Source organism: Sinohyriopsis cumingii, chromosome 18 (assembly GCF_028554795.1).
Source record: "Sinohyriopsis cumingii isolate HCF-2022 chromosome 18, ASM2855479v2, whole genome shotgun sequence".
In the NCBI taxonomy this organism is placed as follows: Eukaryota; Metazoa; Mollusca; class Bivalvia; order Unionida; family Unionidae; genus Sinohyriopsis; species Sinohyriopsis cumingii.
In genome coordinates, this window is record NC_142978.1 from 68101990 (window position 1) to 68126531 (window position 24542).

A 24542-nucleotide genomic window follows, 5' to 3' on the forward strand; every position below is an offset into this window, starting at 1 on the left:
TATGCGATTTTGATAGGGATTTAAAGGTCATTGTTTATTCTTGAGAATATGAGCTCAGGTGTGGTTTTCCATGTGTATTTTGGCGATAGTGCATAGTCAGTAATAAGGCCATGGTGATGATCCGGAAGTGAAATATGTGTTCTGTTTACATACTGCTCTGTTGACAGTCCAGCCTCTCAAAAAAACCTTTGGCAAGAACTTCACCGTGAAGGTATTTTTAGATTAACATATGATTTGTACTGATTGTCACACAGTGGAAATGTCAGCCTCGAGAACCAAATGTAGAGAACATATAACAAAATTAATTGTGCTATGTCCTGTCAGTGCAGTATTTGAGTAAAGATTAAACTGGTATTAAATCTTTATTATTAATGAACGACACATGAAATTTCAATATGTTATGTATATTGACTTTGAAAAACAGTAGAATGAAATTAGAAATAAAAAGTTAAGTTTTATTTTGAAAAATTTAAATGAAATTTAAAAAGAAGTATAAAAAATTAAAACATTTACTCCAAAATATATAATATTTGTTGAAATGATATTAAATGATATCAGCATGTAAATATTCCTACACCATATATAAGTTCCAATGTTGGATATTTGTCAAATTTTGTCAGAGAAAATATCTTTGTAAGTCAAAATGAGACCATCATTTAAAATACACGAAGACAAAATTCCAGTTTGTATTGGTCATTCAAAGTATTTATTAGGGGTCCAAGCAGTTAATTTATGAGTTTATCATGGGGTCACTTCCTGAGTAACACATATCTGCTTGTATGGCCTTCAGTAATTTTTTACAAACATAGTTATAGGGTATTTAGTGAGAGGACAGAGATGAAAACTTTATACTAGAACCTAGTCAAGTTCTCTACTAAATCATTTTAAACTGTCCCAGAATGAAATACAATTCAAAGGGATAAAATATACTTTCCCCATGTATATTACCCTTGGATGTAAGAAAACAGCAAAATAATATAAGCTGAACACAAAATGCATTCCATTGTATTGTTCAGTTTGGTTACGATATTGATTGGTGTAGTGCAGCATTGTGGCCTATATGATGTTATGGGAATGCTGATGATCCATCTTGCTTTATGCATTATTAATTACTAATAATATTTGTTAACTGACACTCTAAAGATTGCATAAGAAATATTCAAACAGATTATTTGAATTCAACTTTGTACAACTGATTTTGCGATAGCTACATATCCCACATGAACAAATATTCATATATTTTAGAATGTTTGGGATCAAACGTTCACATTCAGTACATCATATAGGCTGACATTGTACATATAGTGAATCTGTAAGGCCCATTTCTGGCTGTGTGCGCTGAAAATATCCCAAAATGTTATTTTCATCATGAGTAGGCCTATGTATGATAACATATTTCAATTTAGTACTATGACAGTGTGCAGTATTGTAGCATCAGCTGATATCTGATTCCATTGAATCATTGAGTTTAATAATTGGTAACCAACACTCTTAATGATAAATGTTGAAACAGATCATTTGAATTTTGTTTGCACATTTGATCTTAAGAAGTACATTGTATATGTCCCACATATGTAAATGTCCATCCTGGTTTTCACGTTTTGGGGATCAGAATTTCACATTTAGTTGACGATATAGGATTTATTGGTATCTATAGTTGATCTGTGTGGCCACATTTTGCTGTATTCATCTGCAATATCCAAAATTGTTATTTCCCTCATGAATAAGATCGCTTATAGTCATATATTTTAATTTATTACATTGTCGCTTGACTTTCCTGTATACTGGTATGTACTAATGTTTGCACCAATCATCAAACCTCACAGCCCCAACATTGCCTTAAACTGTATGATACATAGTCTACCTGATTTGCTATTTAACCTGTAAATGGCTAAATATGCTTCTAGAAACCCCATATATTTTTAGGATGAATTTATCACTTTAATACATGGTCATCGCTTCACCTTTTTGAGTGTCAGTCTGTCATGTTTAATATTTTTCCCATGCTTGCAACCTTAATGTTATTTTGAAATCACCATATCGAACACATTTTAAATTCATTTACCTACATCTTACTGTTTTCTAGAATCAAGTGAGACATGTTATATCTTTTCAGGTCTAACATTGTATCTGGAACAAAATGTTAGAGTTGGATCAGTTTGGAAGCTCTCCAGTAGTCCGGTGGTGATAGCAAGGTTTCATAAGGACATGTGAAGTGTACTGTCATAAGTGACCATGATTAGTTCATATCACCACACTGATATATAGCACCACAAAGACATGGCTTAGGTCTTCATGAGAGAGAATAACACCATTTTTCAGTAAGGTAGAGCCTCCCTAGAAACTGTATTTTCCTATCCCATTGTCACCTTTTGTAGTTATTGACATTGAAATGGAATGCATTTTTGCTATACAACATGGTAGTGGTCCCATCCGAACTTTAAATCTGAGTGCGCTATTACTTATACAAACAACTGCCTACGTACCTGACACAATATGTGGAACATAGCACCTGTCACTGTTTCTTTAGTGTCTACACCTATATGCATCTGGACAGGCATATTGCGGTTTGCTGCCAAAATCACTATGAGCTGTGTTGCTTCACTAACCCTGGGAAAAATGATATCACTTGTACAGACTTAAGCTACCATTTGTTTTAAATACCATGTATTAGTCAACTTTGCTGTCTAAAATTTGTCAAACTGAATTTTAAAACTTGTAGGAAAATTTATATTTTCAATAAAATGTAGTTTTTAAAATTTAAATGTTTATTTAAATTTCCTTTATCAATAATTTCAAATTGTAAACATATTCTCAGAGAGGCCTTGTACATTCAGGTTTTCATTGCATTGAAAAATTCTTATAATTAAGGAAGATATAGCAAATTAAGTTTTGGTTTCTCAAGAGCACTTGGACCAAAATTTGCACCCTGTGGAACACCAGCACTACACACTTTCTGAAAGGTGTCACGTGTCTTGTTTGTAATAAAATTCAAAAAGACTTCATGTATAAAATTGAAATAGGTGTGGCATGCAAATATAAAAGTTTGACTAAAATTGGCCATAACAAATTGGGCCTGTCAGGAATCAGGTCACAATTAGTACATCCAGTTCAGTACCAATAGATGTAGTTCAAGTCTATTTTTAGAATATTTCTTCCTCTCATTTTGGTGGTGACAGAAGAGTTATATTTATGCATTTTTTAGGGATTTAAGAAGTATTGAGAAACAAATGTAGAGAACATAGAGTAAAATTAATTGTGTTCTATGTCCTTATGGATCTGACCTTGTTCGATTTATTGACAAATGGAGTTTATCAGGAATATTATGTTCCCTGAATATTACTGGACCAGAAGTATGTTAGTTATCACGTCACTTTCTCGCATCATACCTTCTATTTTGTCCTCTTTATCTCACATGTATATGGTATGCATGTGTGTTTGGAAGTAAGTAACATTATCTTATGTTTATGAATTTAGCATTTGATGTGATCTTATTCAAATACATGTATGTAGATGCACGTTTGCTTTTTAGACCAACAAGTAGATCTCCGCCTTTTCTTCTTTTTTCTCCCCTGACATTACCGGTAGTGTCAGAAAAAAACAAAAGAAGCGATGATCTACTTGCTGGTCTAGTTTGCGTGGAATATGTATGCAAATGTATGTACAAGTATTATATTTGCATATGGTCATCCAAAGTGTATCAATTTAGCGTTCATATATATACCAATCATGTGCTGCAAAATGGCATTAAACCCAGTAAAACCAATCTGAATAATCAATCCGCTAATAAAAAGAGGCGTGATCTAACGATTGTGGACTAGATGTATCAAAGTTTTGGAAATTAAGATCTGTTAAGTGTATATTTGAAACTCGTCTGCAGTAAAAACGCCCTGTGTATATACATGCACGAGTGTGTGTGTGTGTGTGTGTGTGTGTGTGTGTGTTTTGACTGAAAATCAAAGAACCGAAGGTACTGTAATATTAATTGCATTTGAAAGATGCAAGTTGTTTTTTTCTTGTTATTGTTGGAAAATGGCGTCAAACTCACAACATCACGCTGAATATGAGTAAACAGTGTGTGTGTGTGTGTGTGTGTGTGTGTGTGTGTGTCTAATATCAACGAACCTAAAGCACCATAAGCTTACGTCCATGTGAAAGTGGCAACATGGTTGGGGTTTTTTGTTTGTTTGCTGTGATCTGTTCATTATTTTTTTCTCTACCTATGAGCATGTGCCATGGTATTTTTCATCTTCGAACTAATTCTAAGAAATTAATAAATTCTTTGGGAAAGGTTTATTACATCGGCTTTACAATTTCATTAATGATCAAAGCTGCTCAGATTTGCTCCTTGAGGCATCTAACGAAACCAAATTAAAGCAAAACAGACGAAATAACATTAAGGAAATTTTTTTGACTATGGCTGCCTAAAAATAATTCAAAAAGAACAATCTTAAAACCATTCACATGTCACAGAGTACCAGCAAGTTTTAATATACAACTTTGGAGGCCTCGTATTTCTAGCTACTTTTATGTATTTGTGATTGAAAATCTCTAACGAAATCTGAGTTGTTACTTACATAAACTTTGTATTACTATTATTTTTGATGGATAGTAACACCGGCTGCATTCATTTAAACTCAAAACATACAAATCTATGAAAACGGCATGACACGTTTCCGACAGAAAATAATTTTCAATGCTGGCGATGTATCACAGCAGGTGACATACCTTAAAAGAAATGAAGAATTTACACGTAAGTATTAAGGTTTTAAATGCTAATTTTAAACTACATGGAATTAAACGGGAACCCGGATGGCCGAGTGTTCTAAAGCGCTCGACTTTACCAATCACTGCCATCTCATCTCGATCCACGTGGTTCGGGTCTCGGGGTCGGTCTATGTGTGTATATGAGAAAGGTTGCCATTAGCCTCTCGTGAGTCGGTGGCTCTTCCCGAGGTTTTCTCCAGTTTCTTATGCCACTATTTATACTGGCCGCCATGTATAGCCTATCACGTGCTGAAAAATGGCGTTATTCCCACAACAACAACATGGGAATATGTTATGCGCCTTTTTTGCGAGTTGGATCTAACAGTTTTAGCAGTAGGAAGAGAAACTCATTGATGCTCATTTTACAAAGAGTTTTCAATTTAATTTTCCTGAAATCTATACCTCAAAAGCCGAAATCTAAGCTGCGTACCACTACCGAAACGAGAGAGGAAACAATGCTCTAAATATAGACTGGGACTACTTTTGTGGGTACTGATCCGGAAGTAATAATTGCGACTCAATTTCATTAACGGCAGCCTAAACATGTCTGAATCTTTACTTAACCATGTGTGGACCACCTATTGGAATTGTACCAAACGCAATAAAGACAGTTAATGGTCTAAGCTTGGTATAACATACCCTAGTTTGCTAGTACATATGCCAGGTTTAAGGTCTACATTGCTCTCCTCGGAGAAGACAGATGATATCCCAAACATCTGAAACATCCACACGTTGCATTAATCTAAAATGGAATTTTTTTTCTTCAAGTAAATTTTGATTTCCTATATGAATAAAACACCTGTTATTTTTTTCCAAATTAGTAATCTTTTCCTGATGTATAAATAGGTAGTTATAATCCATCTCGATAACTCGAACATCTAACGAATGTGGATTACATCCCTTTCACTGTCAAATTAACTCCCCCTGCCTTTTCCACGACAAGAAATATAGAAATATTAATTAGTATCCTTTCTACCAGTATAAAGAAAATAAATGGGTTTCACTGAAATTCAAAATAGCCAATAGCAAAATGACACTGTATATTGAAAACTATGACCCTTTTGGATCTTTGTAGACATAACCATTCCACTATCGTCTTTACAAAAGCATTTGGAAAGTTCAAACTATTTCTCTTCAAAATAAAGCGTGAAAGTATAATGATTACTCTGGTTTCTCTTCACATCGTATTAATCTTTCGCCTTTTACTAAAGATTACCGTGGAGAGGAACATTTAATGAGTCTATAGACCATTCTTTGAAGCCTCACTTTGGTGAGGTACCAATTCAATTAAAGTAAACCTCTTGTTCAAATTTAGCATTTTGTTCTCTTTTCTTCTAACCAGATCCAAATGGAAGATAGTAACCGATGATTATATAATCAGGTCTCAGTACTTCCAGTTCGGTACTCACAAAGGTAGTTCTAGTCTATTGTTAGAACATTTATTCCTCTCTCATTGTCATGGTGATAGAAGAGTTATATTTATGCGATTTTGATAGGGATTTAAAGGTCATTGTTTATTCTTGAGAATATGAGCTCAGGTGTGGTTTTCCATGTGTATTTTGGCGATAGTGCATAGTCAGTAATAAGGCCATGGTGATGATCCGGAAGTGAAATATGTGTTCTGTTTACATACTGCTCTGTTGACAGTCCAGCCTCTCAAAAAAACCTTTGGCAAGAACTTCACCGTGAAGGTATTTTTAGATTAACATATGATTTGTACTGATTGTCACACAGTGGAAATGTCAGCCTCGAGAACCAAATGTAGAGAACATATAACAAAATTAATTGTGCTATGTCCTGTCAGTGCAGTATTTGAGTAAAGATTAAACTGGTATTAAATCTTTATTATTAATGAACGACACATGAAATTTCAATATGTTATGTATATTGACTTTGAAAAACAGTAGAATGAAATTAGAAATAAAAAGTTAAGTTTTATTTTGAAAAATTTAAATGAAATTTAAAAAGAAGTATAAAAAATTAAAACATTTACTCCAAAATATATAATATTTGTTGAAATGATATTAAATGATATCAGCATGTAAATATTCCTACACCATATATAAGTTCCAATGTTGGATATTTGTCAAATTTTGTCAGAGAAAATATCTTTGTAAGTCAAAATGAGACCATCATTTAAAATACACGAAGACAAAATTCCAGTTTGTATTGGTCATTCAAAGTATTTATTAGGGGTCCAAGCAGTTAATTTATGAGTTTATCATGGGGTCACTTCCTGAGTAACACATATCTGCTTGTATGGCCTTCAGTAATTTTTTACAAACATAGTTATAGGGTATTTAGTGAGAGGACAGAGATGAAAACTTTATACTAGAACCTAGTCAAGTTCTCTACTAAATCATTTTAAACTGTCCCAGAATGAAATACAATTCAAAGGGATAAAATATACTTTCCCCATGTATATTACCCTTGGATGTAAGAAAACAGCAAAATAATATAAGCTGAACACAAAATGCATTCCATTGTATTGTTCAGTTTGGTTACGATATTGATTGGTGTAGTGCAGCATTGTGGCCTATATGATGTTATGGGAATGCTGATGATCCATCTTGCTTTATGCATTATTAATTACTAATAATATTTGTTAACTGACACTCTAAAGATTGCATAAGAAATATTCAAACAGATTATTTGAATTCAACTTTGTACAACTGATTTTGCGATAGCTACATATCCCACATGAACAAATATTCATATATTTTAGAATGTTTGGGATCAAACGTTCACATTCAGTACATCATATAGGCTGACATTGTACATATAGTGAATCTGTAAGGCCCATTTCTGGCTGTGTGCGCTGAAAATATCCCAAAATGTTATTTTCATCATGAGTAGGCCTATGTATGATAACATATTTCAATTTAGTACTATGACAGTGTGCAGTATTGTAGCATCAGCTGATATCTGATTCCATTGAATCATTGAGTTTAATAATTGGTAACCAACACTCTTAATGATAAATGTTGAAACAGATCATTTGAATTTTGTTTGCACATTTGATCTTAAGAAGTACATTGTATATGTCCCACATATGTAAATGTCCATCCTGGTTTTCACGTTTTGGGGATCAGAATTTCACATTTAGTTGACGATATAGGATTTATTGGTATCTATAGTTGATCTGTGTGGCCACATTTTGCTGTATTCATCTGCAATATCCAAAATTGTTATTTCCCTCATGAATAAGATCGCTTATAGTCATATATTTTAATTTATTACATTGTCGCTTGACTTTCCTGTATACTGGTATGTACTAATGTTTGCACCAATCATCAAACCTCACAGCCCCAACATTGCCTTAAACTGTATGATACATAGTCTACCTGATTTGCTATTTAACCTGTAAATGGCTAAATATGCTTCTAGAAACCCCATATATTTTTAGGATAAATTTATCACTTTAATACATGGTCATCGCTTCACCTTTTTGAGTGTCAGTCTGTCATGTTTAATATTTTTCCCATGCTTGCAACCTTAATGTTATTTTGAAATCACCATATCGAACACATTTTAAATTCATTTACCTACATCTTACTGTTTTCTAGAATCAAGTGAGACATGTTATATCTTTTCAGGTCTAACATTGTATCTGGAACAAAATGTTAGAGTTGGATCAGTTTGGAAGCTCTCCAGTAGTCCGGTGGTGATAGCAAGGTTTCATAAGGACATGTGAAGTGTACTGTCATAAGTGACCATGATTAGTTCATATCACCACACTGATATATAGCACCACAAAGACATGGCTTAGGTCTTCATGAGAGAGAATAACACCATTTTTCAGTAAGGTAGAGCCTCCCTAGAAACTGTATTTTCCTATCCCATTGTCACCTTTTGTAGTTATTGACATTGAAATGGAATGCATTTTTGCTATACAACATGGTAGTGGTCCCATCCGAACTTTAAATCTGAGTGCGCTATTACTTATACAAACAACTGCCTACGTACCTGACACAATATGTGGAACATAGCACCTGTCACTGTTTCTTTAGTGTCTACACCTATATGCATCTGGACAGGCATATTGCGGTTTGCTGCCAAAATCACTATGAGCTGTGTTGCTTCACTAACCCTGGGAAAAATGATATCACTTGTACAGACTTAAGCTACCATTTGTTTTAAATACCATGTATTAGTCAACTTTGCTGTCTAAAATTTGTCAAACTGAATTTTAAAACTTGTAGGAAAATTTATATTTTCAATAAAATGTAGTTTTTAAAATTTAAATGTTTATTTAAATTTCCTTTATCAATAATTTCAAATTGTAAACATATTCTCAGAGAGGCCTTGTACATTCAGGTTTTCATTGCATTGAAAAATTCTTATAATTAAGGAAGATATAGCAAATTAAGTTTTGGTTTCTCAAGAGCACTTGGACCAAAATTTGCACCCTGTGGAACACCAGCACTACACACTTTCTGAAAGGTGTCACGTGTCTTGTTTGTAATAAAATTCAAAAAGACTTCATGTATAAAATTGAAATAGGTGTGGCATGCAAATATAAAAGTTTGACTAAAATTGGCCATAACAAATTGGGCCTGTCAGGAATCAGGTCACAATTAGTACATCCAGTTCAGTACCAATAGATGTAGTTCAAGTCTATTTTTAGAATATTTCTTCCTCTCATTTTGGTGGTGACAGAAGAGTTATATTTATGCATTTTTTAGGGATTTAAGAAGTATTGAGAAACAAATGTAGAGAACATAGAGTAAAATTAATTGTGTTCTATGTCCTTATGGATCTGACCTTGTTCGATTTATTGACAAATGGAGTTTATCAGGAATATTATGTTCCCTGAATATTACTGGACCAGAAGTATGTTAGTTATCACGTCACTTTCTCGCATCATACCTTCTATTTTGTCCTCTTTATCTCACATGTATATGGTATGCATGTGTGTTTGGAAGTAAGTAACATTATCTTATGTTTATGAATTTAGCATTTGATGTGATCTTATTCAAATACATGTATGTAGATGCACGTTTGCTTTTTAGACCAACAAGTAGATCTCCGCCTTTTCTTCTTTTTTCTCCCCTGACATTACCGGTAGTGTCAGAAAAAAACAAAAGAAGCGATGATCTACTTGCTGGTCTAGTTTGCGTGGAATATGTATGCAAATGTATGTACAAGTATTATATTTGCATATGGTCATCCAAAGTGTATCAATTTAGCGTTCATATATATACCAATCATGTGCTGCAAAATGGCATTAAACCCAGTAAAACCAATCTGAATAATCAATCCGCTAATAAAAAGAGGCGTGATCTAACGATTGTGGACTAGATGTATCAAAGTTTTGGAAATTAAGATCTGTTAAGTGTATATTTGAAACTCGTCTGCAGTAAAAACGCCCTGTGTATATACATGCACGAGTGTGTGTGTGTGTGTGTGTGTGTGTGTGTGTGTTTTGACTGAAAATCAAAGAACCGAAGGTACTGTAATATTAATTGCATTTGAAAGATGCAAGTTGTTTTTTTCTTGTTATTGTTGGAAAATGGCGTCAAACTCACAACATCACGCTGAATATGAGTAAACAGTGTGTGTGTGTGTGTGTGTGTGTGTGTGTGTGTGTGTCTAATATCAACGAACCTAAAGCACCATAAGCTTACGTCCATGTGAAAGTGGCAACATGGTTGGGGTTTTTTGTTTGTTTGCTGTGATCTGTTCATTATTTTTTTCTCTACCTATGAGCATGTGCCATGGTATTTTTCATCTTCGAACTAATTCTAAGAAATTAATAAATTCTTTGGGAAAGGTTTATTACATCGGCTTTACAATTTCATTAATGATCAAAGCTGCTCAGATTTGCTCCTTGAGGCATCTAGCGAAACCAAATTAAAGCAAAACAGACGAAATAACATTAAGGAAATTTTTTTGACTATGGCTGCCTAAAAATAATTCAAAAAGAACAATCTTAAAACCATTCACATGTCACAGAGTACCAGCAAGTTTTAATATACAACTTTGGAGGCCTCGTATTTCTAGCTACTTTTATGTATTTGTGATTGAAAATCTCTAACGAAATCTGAGTTGTTACTTACATAAACTTTGTATTACTATTATTTTTGATGGATAGTAACACCGGCTGCATTCATTTAAACTCAAAACATACAAATCTATGAAAACGGCATGACACGTTTCCGACAGAAAATAATTTTCAATGCTGGCGATGTATCACAGCAGGTGACATACCTTAAAAGAAATGAAGAATTTACACGTAAGTATTAAGGTTTTAAATGCTAATTTTAAACTACATGGAATTAAACGGGAACCCGGATGGCCGAGTGTTCTAAAGCGCTCGACTTTACCAATCACTGCCATCTCATCTCGATCCACGTGGTTCGGGTCTCGGGGTCGGTCTATGTGTGTATATGAGAAAGGTTGCCATTAGCCTCTCGTGAGTCGGTGGCTCTTCCCGAGGTTTTCTCCAGTTTCTTATGCCACTATTTATACTGGCCGCCATGTATAGCCTATCACGTGCTGAAAAATGGCGTTATTCCCACAACAACAACATGGGAATATGTTATGCGCCTTTTTTGCGAGTTGGATCTAACAGTTTTAGCAGTAGGAAGAGAAACTCATTGATGCTCATTTTACAAAGAGTTTTCAATTTAATTTTCCTGAAATCTATACCTCAAAAGCCGAAATCTAAGCTGCGTACCACTACCGAAACGAGAGAGGAAACAATGCTCTAAATATAGACTGGGACTACTTTTGTGGGTACTGATCCGGAAGTAATAATTGCGACTCAATTTCATTAACGGCAGCCTAAACATGTCTGAATCTTTACTTAACCATGTGTGGACCACCTATTGGAATTGTACCAAACGCAATAAAGACAGTTAATGGTCTAAGCTTGGTATAACATACCCTAGTTTGCTAGTACATATGCCAGGTTTAAGGTCTACATTGCTCTCCTCGGAGAAGACAGATGATATCCCAAACATCTGAAACATCCACACGTTGCATTAATCTAAAATGGAATTTTTTTTCTTCAAGTAAATTTTGATTTCCTATATGAATAAAACACCTGTTATTTTTTTCCAAATTAGTAATCTTTTCCTGATGTATAAATAGGTAGTTATAATCCATCTCGATAACTCGAACATCTAACGAATGTGGATTACATCCCTTTCACTGTCAAATTAACTCCCCCTGCCTTTTCCACGACAAGAAATATAGAAATATTAATTAGTATCCTTTCTACCAGTATAAAGAAAATAAATGGGTTTCACTGAAATTCAAAATAGCCAATAGCAAAATGACACTGTATATTGAAAACTATGACCCTTTTGGATCTTTGTAGACATAACCATTCCACTATCGTCTTTACAAAAGCATTTGGAAAGTTCAAACTATTTCTCTTCAAAATAAAGCGTGAAAGTATAATGATTACTCTGGTTTCTCTTCACATCGTATTAATCTTTCGCCTTTTACTAAAGATTACCGTGGAGAGGAACATTTAATGAGTCTATAGACCATTCTTTGAAGCCTCACTTTGGTGAGGTACCAATTCAATTAAAGTAAACCTCTTGTTCAAATTTAGCATTTTGTTCTCTTTTCTTCTAACCAGATCCAAATGGAAGATAGTAACCGATGATTATATAATCAGGTCTCAGTACTTCCAGTTCGGTACTCACAAAGGTAGTTCTAGTCTATTGTTAGAACATTTATTCCTCTCTCATTGTCATGGTGATAGAAGAGTTATATTTATGCGATTTTGATAGGGATTTAAAGGTCATTGTTTATTCTTGAGAATATGAGCTCAGGTGTGGTTTTCCATGTGTATTTTGGCGATAGTGCATAGTCAGTAATAAGGCCATGGTGATGATCCGGAAGTGAAATATGTGTTCTGTTTACATACTGCTCTGTTGACAGTCCAGCCTCTCAAAAAAACCTTTGGCAAGAACTTCACCGTGAAGGTATTTTTAGATTAACATATGATTTGTACTGATTGTCACACAGTGGAAATGTCAGCCTCGAGAACCAAATGTAGAGAACATATAACAAAATTAATTGTGCTATGTCCTGTCAGTGCAGTATTTGAGTAAAGATTAAACTGGTATTAAATCTTTATTATTAATGAACGACACATGAAATTTCAATATGTTATGTATATTGACTTTGAAAAACAGTAGAATGAAATTAGAAATAAAAAGTTAAGTTTTATTTTGAAAAATTTAAATGAAATTTAAAAAGAAGTATAAAAAATTAAAACATTTACTCCAAAATATATAATATTTGTTGAAATGATATTAAATGATATCAGCATGTAAATATTCCTACACCATATATAAGTTCCAATGTTGGATATTTGTCAAATTTTGTCAGAGAAAATATCTTTGTAAGTCAAAATGAGACCATCATTTAAAATACACGAAGACAAAATTCCAGTTTGTATTGGTCATTCAAAGTATTTATTAGGGGTCCAAGCAGTTAATTTATGAGTTTATCATGGGGTCACTTCCTGAGTAACACATATCTGCTTGTATGGCCTTCAGTAATTTTTTACAAACATAGTTATAGGGTATTTAGTGAGAGGACAGAGATGAAAACTTTATACTAGAACCTAGTCAAGTTCTCTACTAAATCATTTTAAACTGTCCCAGAATGAAATACAATTCAAAGGGATAAAATATACTTTCCCCATGTATATTACCCTTGGATGTAAGAAAACAGCAAAATAATATAAGCTGAACACAAAATGCATTCCATTGTATTGTTCAGTTTGGTTACGATATTGATTGGTGTAGTGCAGCATTGTGGCCTATATGATGTTATGGGAATGCTGATGATCCATCTTGCTTTATGCATTATTAATTACTAATAATATTTGTTAACTGACACTCTAAAGATTGCATAAGAAATATTCAAACAGATTATTTGAATTCAACTTTGTACAACTGATTTTGCGATAGCTACATATCCCACATGAACAAATATTCATATATTTTAGAATGTTTGGGATCAAACGTTCACATTCAGTACATCATATAGGCTGACATTGTACATATAGTGAATCTGTAAGGCCCATTTCTGGCTGTGTGCGCTGAAAATATCCCAAAATGTTATTTTCATCATGAGTAGGCCTATGTATGATAACATATTTCAATTTAGTACTATGACAGTGTGCAGTATTGTAGCATCAGCTGATATCTGATTCCATTGAATCATTGAGTTTAATAATTGGTAACCAACACTCTTAATGATAAATGTTGAAACAGATCATTTGAATTTTGTTTGCACATTTGATCTTAAGAAGTACATTGTATATGTCCCACATATGTAAATGTCCATCCTGGTTTTCACGTTTTGGGGATCAGAATTTCACATTTAGTTGACGATATAGGATTTATTGGTATCTATAGTTGATCTGTGTGGCCACATTTTGCTGTATTCATCTGCAATATCCAAAATTGTTATTTCCCTCATGAATAAGATCGCTTATAGTCATATATTTTAATTTATTACATTGTCGCTTGACTTTCCTGTATACTGGTATGTACTAATGTTTGCACCAATCATCAAACCTCACAGCCCCAACATTGCCTTAAACTGTATGATACATAGTCTACCTGATTTGCTATTTAACCTGTAAATGGCTAAATATGCTTCTAGAAACCCCATATATTTTTAGGATAAATTTATCACTTTAATACATGGTCATCGCTTCACCTTTTTGAGTGTCAGTCTGTCATGTTTAATATTTTTCCCATGCTTGCAACCTTAATGTTATTTTGAAATCACCATATCGAACACATTTTAAATTCATTTACCTACATCTTACTGTTTTCTAGAATCAAGTGAGACATGTTATATCTTTTCAGGTCTAACATTGTATCTGGAACAAAATGTTAGAGTTGGATCAGTTTGGAAGCTCTCCAGTAGTCCGGTGGTGATAGCAAGGTTTCATAAGGACATGTGAAGTGTACTGTCATAAGTGACCATGATTAGTTCATATCACCACACTGATATATAGCACCACAAAGACATGGCTTAGGTCTTCATGAGAGAGAATAACACCATTTTTCAGTAAGGTAGAGCCTCCCTAGAAACTGTATTTTCCTATCCCATTGTCACCTTTTGTAGTTATTGACATTGAAATGGAATGCATTTTTGCTATACAACATGGTAGTGGTCCCATCCGAACTTTAAATCTGAGTGCGCTATTACTTATACAAACAACTGCCTACGTACCTGACACAATATGTGGAACATAGCACCTGTCACTGTTTCTTTAGTGTCTACACCTATATGCATCTGGACAGGCATATTGCGGTTTGCTGCCAAAATCACTATGAGCTGTGTTGCTTCACTAACCCTGGGAAAAATGATATCACTTGTACAGACTTAAGCTACCATTTGTTTTAAATACCATGTATTAGTCAACTTTGCTGTCTAAAATTTGTCAAACTGAATTTTAAAACTTGTAGGAAAATTTATATTTTCAATAAAATGTAGTTTTTAAAATTTAAATGTTTATTTAAATTTCCTTTATCAATAATTTCAAATTGTAAACATATTCTCAGAGAGGCCTTGTACATTCAGGTTTTCATTGCATTGAAAAATTCTTATAATTAAGGAAGATATAGCAAATTAAGTTTTGGTTTCTCAAGAGCACTTGGACCAAAATTTGCACCCTGTGGAACACCAGCACTACACACTTTCTGAAAGGTGTCACGTGTCTTGTTTGTAATAAAATTCAAAAAGACTTCATGTATAAAATTGAAATAGGTGTGGCATGCAAATATAAAAGTTTGACTAAAATTGGCCATAACAAATTGGGCCTGTCAGGAATCAGGTCACAATTAGTACATCCAGTTCAGTACCAATAGATGTAGTTCAAGTCTATTTTTAGAATATTTCTTCCTCTCATTTTGGTGGTGACAGAAGAGTTATATTTATGCATTTTTTAGGGATTTAAGAAGTATTGAGAAACAAATGTAGAGAACATAGAGTAAAATTAATTGTGTTCTATGTCCTTATGGATCTGACCTTGTTCGATTTATTGACAAATGGAGTTTATCAGGAATATTATGTTCCCTGAATATTACTGGACCAGAAGTATGTTAGTTATCACGTCACTTTCTCGCATCATACCTTCTATTTTGTCCTCTTTATCTCACATGTATATGGTATGCATGTGTGTTTGGAAGTAAGTAACATTATCTTATGTTTATGAATTTAGCATTTGATGTGATCTTATTCAAATACATGTATGTAGATGCACGTTTGCTTTTTAGACCAACAAGTAGATCTCCGCCTTTTCTTCTTTTTTCTCCCCTGACATTACCGGTAGTGTCAGAAAAAAACAAAAGAAGCGATGATCTACTTGCTGGTCTAGTTTGCGTGGAATATGTATGCAAATGTATGTACAAGTATTATATTTGCATATGGTCATCCAAAGTGTATCAATTTAGCGTTCATATATATACCAATCATGTGCTGCAAAATGGCATTAAACCCAGTAAAACCAATCTGAATAATCAATCCGCTAATAAAAAGAGGCGTGATCTAACGATTGTGGACTAGATGTATCAAAGTTTTGGAAATTAAGATCTGTTAAGTGTATATTTGAAACTCGTCTGCAGTAAAAACGCCCTGTGTATATACATGCACGAGTGTGTGTGTGTGTGTGTGTGTGTGTGTGTGTGTTTTGACTGAAAATCAAAGAACCGAAGGTACTGTAATATTAATTGCATTTGAAAGATGCAAGTTGTTTTTTTCTTGTTATTGTTGGAAAATGGCGTCAAACTCACAACATCACGCTGAATATGAGTAAACAGTGTGTGTGTGTGTGTGTGTGTGTGTGTGTGTGTGTGTCTAATATCAACGAACCTAAAGCACCATAAGCTTACGTCCATGTGAAAGTGGCAACATGGTTGGGGTTTTTTGTTTGTTTGCTGTGATCTGTTCATTATTTTTTTCTCTACCTATGAGCATGTGCCATGGTATTTTTCATCTTCGAACTAATTCTAAGAAATTAATAAATTCTTTGGGAAAGGCTTATTACATCGGCTTTACAATTTCATTAATGATCAAAGCTGCTCAGATTTGCTCCTTGAGGCATCTAACGAAACCAAATTAAAGCAAAACAGACGAAATAACATTAAGGAAATTTTTTTGACTATGGCTGCCTAAAAATAATTCAAAAAGAACAATCTTAAAACCATTCACATGTCACAGAGTACCAGCAAGTTTTAATATACAACTTTGGAGGCCTCGTATTTCTAGCTACTTTTATGTATTTGTGATTGAAAATCTCTAACGAAATCTGAGTTGTTACTTACATAAACTTTGTATTACTATTATTTTTGATGGATAGTAACACCGGCTGCATTCATTTAAACTCAAAACATACAAATCTATGAAAACGGCATGACACGTTTCCGACAGAAAATAATTTTCAATGCTGGCGATGTATCACAGCAGGTGACATACCTTAAAAGAAATGAAGAATTTACACGTAAGTATTAAGGTTTTAAATGCTAATTTTAAACTACATGGAATTAAACGGGAACCCGGATGGCCGAGTGTTCTAAAGCGCTCGACTTTACCAATCACTGCCATCTCATCTCGATCCACGTGGTTCGGGTCTCGGGGTCGGTCTATGTGTGTATATGAGAAAGGTTGCCATTAGCCTCTCGTGAGTCGGTGGCTCTTCCCGAGGTTTTCTCCAGTTTCTTATGCCACTATTTATACTGGCCGCCATGTATAGCCTATCACGTGCTGAAAAATGGCGTTATTCCCACAACAACAACATGGGAATATGTTATGCGCCTTTTTTGCGAGTTGGATCTAACAGTTTTAGCAGTAGGAAGAGAAACTCATTGATGCTCATTTTACAAAGAGTTTTCAATTTAATTTTCCTGAAATCTATACCTCAAAAGCCGAAATCTAAGCTGCGTACCACTACCGAAACGAGAGAGGAAACAATGCTCTAAATATAGACTGGGACTACTTTTGTGGGTACTGATCCGGAAGTAATAATTGCGACTCAATTTCATTAACGGCAGCCTAAACATGTCTGAATCTTTACTTAACCATGTGTGGACCACCTATTGGAATTGTACCAAACGCAATAAAGACAGTTAATGGTCTAAGCTTGGTATAACATACCCTAGTTTGCTAGTACATATGCCAGGTTTAAGGTCTACATTGCTCTCCTCGGAGAAGACAGATGATATCCCAAACATCTGAAACATCCACACGTTGCATTAATCTAAAATGGAATTTTTTTTCTTCAAGTAAATTTTGATTTCCTATATGAATAAAACACCTGTTATTTTTTTCCAAATTAGTAATCTTTTCCTGATGTATAAATAGGTAGTTATAATCCATCTCGATAACTCGAACATCTAACGAATGTGGATTACATCCCTTTCACTGTCAAATTAACTCCCCCTGCCTTTTCCACGACAAGAAATATAGAAATATTAATTAGTATCCTTTCTACCAGTATAAAGAAAATAAATGGGTTTCACTGAAATTCAAAACAGCCAATAGCAAAATGACACTGTATATTGAAAACTATGACCCTTTTGGATCTTTGTAGACATAACCATTCCACTATCGTCTTTACAAAAGCATTTGGAAAGTTCAAACTATTTCTCTTCAAAATAAAGCGTGAAAGTATAATGATTACTCTGGTTTCTCTTCACATCGTATTAATCTTTCGCCTTTTACTAAAGATTACCGTGGAGAGGAACATTTAATGAGTCTATAGACCATTCTTTGAAGCCTCACTTTGGTGAGGTACCAATTCAATTAAAGTAAACCTCTTGTTCAAATTTAGCATTTTGTTCTCTTTTCTTCTAACCAGATCCAAATGGAAGATAGTAACCGATGATTATATAATCAGGTCTCAGTACTTCCAGTTCGGTACTCACAAAGGTAGTTCTAGTCTATTGTTAGAACATTTATTCCTCTCTCATTGTCATGGTGATAGAAGAGTTATATTTATGCGATTTTGATAGGGATTTAAAGGTCATTGTTTATTCTTGAGAATATGAGCTCAGGTGTGGTTTTCCATGTGTATTTTGGCGATAGTGCATAGTCAGTAATAAGGCCATGGTGATGATCCGGAAGTGAAATATGTGTTCTGTTTACATACTGCTCTGTTGACAGTCCAGCCTCTCAAAAAAACCTTTGGCAAGAACTTCACCGTGAAGGTATTTTTAGATTAACATATGATTTGTACTGATTGTCACACAGTGGAAATGTCAGCCTCGAGAACCAAATGTAGAGAACATATAACAAAATTAATTGTGCTATGTCCTGTCAGTGCAGTATTTGAGTAAAGATTAAACTGGTATTAAATCTTTATTATTAATGAACGACACATGAAATTTCAATATGTTATGTATATTGACTTTGAAAAACAGTAGAATGAAATTAGAAATAAAAAGTTAAGTTTTATTTTGAAAAATTTAAATGAAATTTAAAAAGAAGTATAAAAAATTAAAACATTTACTCCAAAATATATAATATTTGTTGAAATGATATTAAATGATATCAGCATGTAAATATTCCTACACCATATATAAGTTCCAATGTTGGATATTTGTCAAATTTTGTCAGAGAAAATATCTTTGTAAGTCAAAATGAGACCATCATTTAAAATACACGAAGACAAAATTCCAGTTTGTATTGGTCATTCAAAGTATTTATTAGGGGTCCAAGCAGTTAATTTATGAGTTTATCATGGGGTCACTTCCTGAGTAACACATATCTGCTTGTATGGCCTTCAGTAATTTTTTACAAACATAGTTATAGGGTATTTAGTGAGAGGACAGAGATGAAAACTTTATACTAGAACCTAGTCAAGTTCTCTACTAAATCATTTTAAACTGTCCCAGAATGAAATACAATTCAAAGGGATAAAATATACTTTCCCCATGTATATTACCCTTGGATGTAAGAAAACAGCAAAATAATATAAGCTGAACACAAAATGCATTCCATTGTATTGTTCAGTTTGGTTACGATATTGATTGGTGTAGTGCAGCATTGTGGCCTATATGATGTTATGGGAATGCTGATGATCCATCTTGCTTTATGCATTATTAATTACTAATAATATTTGTTAACTGACACTCTAAAGATTGCATAAGAAATATTCAAACAGATTATTTGAATTCAACTTTGTACAACTGATTTTGCGATAGCTACATATCCCACATGAACAAATATTCATATATTTTAGAATGTTTGGGATCAAACGTTCACATTCAGTACATCATATAGGCTGACATTGTACATATAGTGAATCTGTAAGGCCCATTTCTGGCTGTGTGCGCTGAAAATATCCCAAAATGTTATTTTCATCATGAGTAGGCCTATGTATGATAACATATTTCAATTTAGTACTATGACAGTGTGCAGTATTGTAGCATCAGCTGATATCTGATTCCATTGAATCATTGAGTTTAATAATTGGTAACCAACACTCTTAATGATAAATGTTGAAACAGATCATTTGAATTTTGTTTGCACATTTGATCTTAAGAAGTACATTGTATATGTCCCACATATGTAAATGTCCATCCTGGTTTTCACGTTTTGGGGATCAGAATTTCACATTTAGTTGACGATATAGGATTTATTGGTATCTATAGTTGATCTGTGTGGCCACATTTTGCTGTATTCATCTGCAATATCCAAAATTGTTATTTCCCTCATGAATAAGATCGCTTATAGTCATATATTTTAATTTATTACATTGTCGCTTGACTTTCCTGTATACTGGTATGTACTAATGTTTGCACCAATCATCAAACCTCACAGCCCCAACATTGCCTTAAACTGTATGATACATAGTCTACCTGATTTGCTATTTAACCTGTAAATGGCTAAATATGCTTCTAGAAACCCCATATATTTTTAGGATAAATTTATCACTTTAATACATGGTCATCGCTTCACCTTTTTGAGTGTCAGTCTGTCATGTTTAATATTTTTCCCATGCTTGCAACCTTAATGTTATTTTGAAATCACCATATCGAACACATTTTAAATTCATTTACCTACATCTTACTGTTTTCTAGAATCAAGTGAGACATGTTATATCTTTTCAGGTCTAACATTGTATCTGGAACAAAATGTTAGAGTTGGATCAGTTTGGAAGCTCTCCAGTAGTCCGGTGGTGATAGCAAGGTTTCATAAGGACATGTGAAGTGTACTGTCATAAGTGACCATGATTAGTTCATATCACCACACTGATATATAGCACCACAAAGACATGGCTTAGGTCTTCATGAGAGAGAATAACACCATTTTTCAGTAAGGTAGAGCCTCCCTAGAAACTGTATTTTCCTATCCCATTGTCACCTTTTGTAGTTATTGACATTGAAATGGAATGCATTTTTGCTATACAACATGGTAGTGGTCCCATCCGAACTTTAAATCTGAGTGCGCTATTACTTATACAAACAACTGCCTACGTACCTGACACAATATGTGGAACATAGCACCTGTCACTGTTTCTTTAGTGTCTACACCTATATGCATCTGGACAGGCATATTGCGGTTTGCTGCCAAAATCACTATGAGCTGTGTTGCTTCGCTACCCCTGGGAAAAATGATATCACTTGTACAGACTTAAGCTACCATTTGTTTTAAATACCATGTATTAGTCAACTTTGCTGTCTAAAATTTGTCAAACTGAATTTTAAAACTTGTAGGAAAATTTATATTTTCAATAAAATGTAGTTTTTAAAATTTAAATGTTTATTTAAATTTCCTTTATCAATAATTTCAAATTGTAAACATATTCTCAGAGAGGCCTTGTACATTCAGGTTTTCATTGCATTGAAAAATTCTTATAATTAAGGAAGATATAGCAAATTAAGTTTTGGTTTCTCAAGAGCACTTGGACCAAAACTTGCACCCTGTGGAACACCAGCACTACACACTTTCTGAAAGGTGTCACGTGTCTTGTTTGTAATAAAATTCAAAAAGACTTCATGTATAAAATTGAAATAGGTGTGGCATGCAAATATAAAAGTTTGACTAAAATTGGCCATAACAAATTGGGCCTGTCAGGAATCAGGTCACAATTAGTACATCCAGTTCAGTACCAATAGATGTAGTTCAAGTCTATTTTTAGAATATTTCTTCCTCTCATTTTGGTGGTGACAGAAGAGTTATATTTATGCATTTTTTAGGGATTTAAGAAGTATTGAGAAACAAATGTAGAGAACATAGAGTAAAATTAATTGTGTTCTATGTCCTTATGGATCTGACCTTGTTCGATTTATTGACAAATGGAGTTTATCAGGAATATTATGTTCCCTGAATATTACTGGACCAGAAGTATGTTAGTTATCACGTCACTTTCTCGCATCATACCTTCTATTTTGTCCTCTTTATCTCACATGTATATGGTATGCATGTGTGTTTGGAAGTAAGTAACATTATCTTATGTTTATGAATTTAGCATTTGATGTGATCTTATTCAAATACATGTATGTAGATGCACGTTTGCTTTTTAGACCAACAAGTAGATCTCCGCCTTTTCTTCTTTTTTCTCCCCTGACATTACCGGTAGTGTCAGAAAAAAACAAAAGAAGCGATGATCTACTTGCTGGTCTAGTTTGCGTGGAATATGTATGCAAATGTATGTACAAGTATTATATTTGCATATGGTCATCCAAAGTGTATCAATTTAGCGTTCATATATATACCAATCATGTGCTGCAAAATGGCATTAAACCCAGTAAAACCAATCTGAATAATCAATCCGCTAATAAAAAGAGGCGTGATCTAACGATTGTGGACTAGATGTATCAAAGTTTTGGAAATTAAGATCTGTTAAGTGTATATTTGAAACTCGTCTGCAGTAAAAACGCCCTGTGTATATACATGCACGAGTGTATGTGTGTGTGTGTGTGTGTGTGTGTGTGTGTGTTTTGACTGAAAATCAAAGAACCGAAGGTACTGTAATATTAATTGCATTTGAAAGATGCAAGTTGTTTTTTTCTTGTTATTGTTGGAAAATGGCGTCAAACTCACAACATCACGCTGAATATGAGCAAACAGTGTGTGTGTGTGTGTGTGTGTGTGTGTGTGTGTGTGTGTCTAATATCAACGAACCTAAAGCACCATAAGCTTACGTCCATGTGAAAGTGGCAACATGGTTGGGGTTTTTTGTTTGTTTGCTGTGATCTGTTCATTATTTTTTTCTCTACCTATGAGCATGTGCCATGGTATTTTTCATCTTCGAACTAATTCTAAGAAATTAATAAATTCTTTGGGAAAGGCTTATTACATCGGCTTTACAATTTCATTAATGATCAAAGCTGCTCAGATTTGCTCCTTGAGGCATCTAACGAAACCAAATTAAAGCAAAACAGACGAAATAACATTAAGGAAATTTTTTTGACTATGGCTGCCTAAAAATAATTCAAAAAGAACAATCTTAAAACCATTCACATGTCACAGAGTACCAGCAAGTTTTAATATACAACTTTGGAGGCCTCGTATTTCTAGCTACTTTTATGTATTTGTGATTGAAAATCTCTAACGAAATCTGAGTTGTTACTTACATAAACTTTGTATTACTATTATTTTTGATGGATAGTAACACCGGCTGCATTCATTTAAACTCAAAACATACAAATCTATGAAAACGGCATGACACGTTTCCGACAGAAAATAATTTTCAATGCTGGCGATGTATCACAGCAGGTGACATACCTTAAAAGAAATGAAGAATTTACACGTAAGTATTAAGGTTTTAAATGCTAATTTTAAACTACATGGAATTAAACGGGAACCCGGATGGCCGAGTGTTCTAAAGCGCTCGACTTTACCAATCACTGCCATCTCATCTCGATCCACGTGGTTCGGGTCTCGGGGTCGGTCTATGTGTGTATATGAGAAAGGTTGCCATTAGCCTCTCGTGAGTCGGTGGCTCTTCCCGAGGTTTTCTCCAGTTTCTTATGCCACTATTTATACTGGCCGCCATGTATAGCCTATCACGTGCTGAAAAATGGCGTTATTCCCACAACAACAACATGGGAATATGTTATGCGCCTTTTTTGCGAGTTGGATCTAACAGTTTTAGCAGTAGGAAGAGAAACTCATTGATGCTCATTTTACAAAGAGTTTTCAATTTAATTTTCCTGAAATCTATACCTCAAAAGCCGAAATCTAAGCTGCGTACCACTACCGAAACGAGAGAGGAAACAATGCTCTAAATATAGACTGGGACTACTTTTGTGGGTACTGATCCGGAAGTAATAATTGCGACTCAATTTCATTAACGGCAGCCTAAACATGTCTGAATCTTTACTTAACCATGTGTGGACCACCTATTGGAATTGTACCAAACGCAATAAAGACAGTTAATGGTCTAAGCTTGGTATAACATACCCTAGTTTGCTAGTACATATGCCAGGTTTAAGGTCTACATTGCTCTCCTCGGAGAAGACAGATGATATCCCAAACATCTGAAACATCCACACGTTGCATTAATCTAAAATGGAATTTTTTTTCTTCAAGTAAATTTTGATTTCCTATATGAATAAAACACCTGTTATTTTTTTCCAAATTAGTAATCTTTTCCTGATGTATAAATAGGTAGTTATAATCCATCTCGATAACTCGAACATCTAACGAATGTGGATTACATCCCTTTCACTGTCAAATTAACTCCCCCTGCCTTTTCCACGACAAGAAATATAGAAATATTAATTAGTATCCTTTCTACCAGTATAAAGAAAATAAATGGGTTTCACTGAAATTCAAAATAGCCA

General features: G+C 34.0%; 3 non-coding genes across 3 annotated transcripts; all 3 read left to right on the plus strand.

Moving 5' to 3' along the window:
- Nucleotides 1–5928: 5928 nt before the first annotated feature.
- On the plus strand, nt 5929–6044 carry LOC149776887 (U5 spliceosomal RNA). Its single transcript, XR_016416421.1, has one exon. It is a non-coding gene; the product is annotated as a U5 spliceosomal RNA (small nuclear RNA).
- A 6133-nt stretch (nt 6045–12177) lies between these two features.
- On the plus strand, nt 12178–12293 carry LOC149776888 (U5 spliceosomal RNA). The gene has a single exon (XR_016416422.1). It is a non-coding gene; the product is annotated as a U5 spliceosomal RNA (small nuclear RNA).
- Nucleotides 12294–18426: 6133 nt separating this feature from the next.
- Nucleotides 18427–18542, plus strand: LOC149776889 (U5 spliceosomal RNA). Its single transcript, XR_016416423.1, has one exon. It is a non-coding gene; the product is annotated as a U5 spliceosomal RNA (small nuclear RNA).
- Nucleotides 18543–24542: the final 6000 nt, after the last annotated feature.